The sequence below is a fragment of the Dipodomys spectabilis genome, unplaced genomic scaffold (genome assembly GCF_019054845.1).
Source record: "Dipodomys spectabilis isolate Male_0828 unplaced genomic scaffold, ASM1905484v1 ptg000449l, whole genome shotgun sequence".
In the NCBI taxonomy this organism is placed as follows: domain Eukaryota; kingdom Metazoa; phylum Chordata; class Mammalia; order Rodentia; family Heteromyidae; genus Dipodomys; species Dipodomys spectabilis.
In genome coordinates this window covers 4,420,779-4,423,929 of record NW_024871126.1, presented here as the reverse complement: position 1 = coordinate 4,423,929, position 3,151 = coordinate 4,420,779, and positions in this window count along the sequence as shown.

Genomic DNA, 3,151 nt, shown 5'->3' with positions numbered 1-3,151 from the left:
GGAAATCTATACCAGAAAGAGAGTTTTATACTGTTTATTGTAAAAATACTATACAGAGGGTTTACAGTTTCATGAGTAGGGTAATAAGTACATTTCCTATTGAGCATTGTTACCTCCTCCTTTGTTTTTCCCCTACTATCCTTTACCTCTCCAACTCTCCAACTCCTCCCTCCTTTACCCCTACCCTACATTGTAAATTCATTTTCGACACTCTGTCCTGTACATCTCATCATACCAATGGGTCAACCTGCATCCCTATTTCAGCATTCTGCTGTAACCTTTCCACTCCCCAAATTACAAAAATGTATATAAAAATGCAGAACACTGGAATCAAATAAACTGAAAACAGGGATTATACCATGGGGGGATGAACCTACAAAAGAATCATATAGTGCATTATAAGTATACTAAAAACAAAAACAAGGAAGAAAAAATCACTTGTGTGTCTGACTTGGGGTACCTTTCACTCAATGTCATCTTATATGGTTATACGTTCATAGCATTTGACCTTCTCTGCTTGTCCTAGACATGTCCTAGTCCTTGCAAACCAGGGAAACCATGGGACGTATGTTTCTTTGGGCCTGGCTTACTTCACTTAATGTAATATTTACCAAGTCTTTCCATTTCCTAACAAATGTGACAATTTCATTCTTTCTAATGGAGGAATAGCATTCCTCTGTGTGTGTGTGTGTGTGTGTGTGTGTGTGTGTGTGTGTGTGTATCACATTTTCTTGATCCATTCATGAACTGAGGAGCATCGAGGTTGGTTCCATATCTTAGCTCTTAGCTATGGTGAATAATCCTGCAATAAACATGGTTGCACAGGCAACTTTGGTATGACCTTGTTTGTGATCATTTGGGTAAATGCCTAAACGCCCGAAAATGGGATTGCTGGGACATAGGGGAACTTTACATGGAGTCTTTTGACGAACTTCCACACTGCTTTCCAAAGTGGTTAAACAAGATTACACTCCCATCATCAATGAAATAGGGTTCCGTTTTAGCCACATCCCCTCCAAAATGTTATTAAATTTCTTGATTATAGCCATTCTAACTAGAGTAAGGTGCATTCACAATGTTGTCTTGATTTGCATTTCTTTTGTGGCTAGAATAGTTGAGCATTTCTTCATGTGTCTAATGGTCATTTTTATTTCCTCTTCAGAGAAGTCTCTCTTTATGTTTTTAGCCCACTTAATCATCGAGCAGTTGTTTCATTGAAGATTTGCTGTTTGGGGATTTAGTTTTTTGAGTCCTAAGTATATTTTAGATATAAGACCTTGTCCGTTTTATACCTCGTGAAGATCTTCTCCCAGAATGTGTGCTTTCTATTGATATTGCTATCTATGACCTTTGCCTTGCAGAAGCTCTCATGTTTCATGCAATCCCATTTGTCCAACCTTTCTTTGATTTCTTTTTATTAACTATTGTAATATGTTTATTAAATACAGACTGCATTAGCACTTGGAATTTATAATTCCATCGCATCTTGTAATAGTAAATTACTTGTTTCATAAAGAGATGAATTAAGGAATGAATTTCTTCACTGATTTTTCTTTACTCTATGTTTCTGGCTCTCTACTAAGAAAATTTCAGTATGTGCTAAAAAGCCCTAGTTTATCCTATTCCTTCATGTAATGTTGTCATGTTGTCCTCTTTTATTTTAAGGTCTTTCATCCATTTGGAGTTGATTCTTGTGTAGGATGTTATATATGGATCCAGCTTTAGTTTAACAGGTGTTTAACCAATTTTGCCCACACCATTTACTCAAACGGCTGTCTTTCTTCCATTCTCTTTTTTTAGATCCCTTGACAAAGATTAGGTGGCTATCGGTCAGGGGGTTCATTTCTGAGTCTTCAGTCCTACTCCATTGGTCCTCAGGTCTGTTCTTGTGCCAGAACCAATCTGTTCTTATTACTATCTCTTTTTAGTAGCATTTGAAATTTGGAACTGATATTGCTCTAGTGCTGTTCTTTCTGCTAAGAATTGACAAACCTACAAACAGCATTATACTTAATTGTGAGAAGTTAAACCCATTTCTTATAAATTCAGGAATGAGATAAGGATGTCTGCTTTCTCCACTCCTTTTCAACTTAGTAATAGAATGCTAGCTGGGGCAATAATATAAGATGCAATCTTAAAGGGATCCAAATAGCAAAAGATGAAATAAAACTCTCCCTCTTTGTAGATGACATGGTCTTGTATATAATGAAACCCATGGACTCCATTCCCAAGTTACTCGAGCTGATCAGAAACTTTGGCAAACTAGCAGAGTATAAAATTAACCCTCAGAAAATAAAGGCTTTTAATTTAATAACGATAAGAGTGCAGCTGAAATTAAGAAAGCAACCCATTTTTACTAGCCACACAAAAAATAAAATACCTAGGAGTTAATTTAAGAGGTGAAGGACCTCTATGATGGGAAGTTTAAAAACCTGAAAAAGAAAATTAAAGCAGAGCTATGGAAGTGAAAAACTTCCCATTCTCCTGGATTGGGAGGATTAACATCATGATAATGGCAATACTGCCAAAGGCTATATCCAAATTCAATGTGATACCTACCAATATCCCAATTTCACTCTTCAATGATATAGAAGAAGCAATCCAAAAATTCATATGGAACAATAAAAGACCCCGAATAGCAAAGAAGTTTATTGTGACCCTCATTTTGTATTGCCACCTTGATTCTACAAAGTCATTTATGAATTTTAACTTTCTTCCCTCCCTTTGGATAAAGCTCACAAACACCCTGCCTCTAGCTCCCAGACACTTAACTCTTAGCTCTGGATAATTGTTCCTAAATAATGTGTTACTTAATTGTATTTTGTGTACATAAAATATGCTTATAAAACTAGCATATTTTGATCTTATGAGAAAGCAGCCTTTTCCCCCCCTCTCAAATTTAGTTCCTGATAGACATTTTTATAGAGAATCTGTTTTCTTTTTTAAATGAAAGACTGGTAGGAAACTATGCTCATAATCTGGCTCCTTCTCTCGGACCTCAACACCTAAAACGCAAATTTCACAAAGCATTTACAAGAAACAATGAAAACCAAACATTGGGAATGATCAGATGCAGAAGGTTTTACCAAACCCAGAATAACTCTGCTGTCTGAGGGAGGGGCTGTCTCTATAAATTAACAAACACACCCAA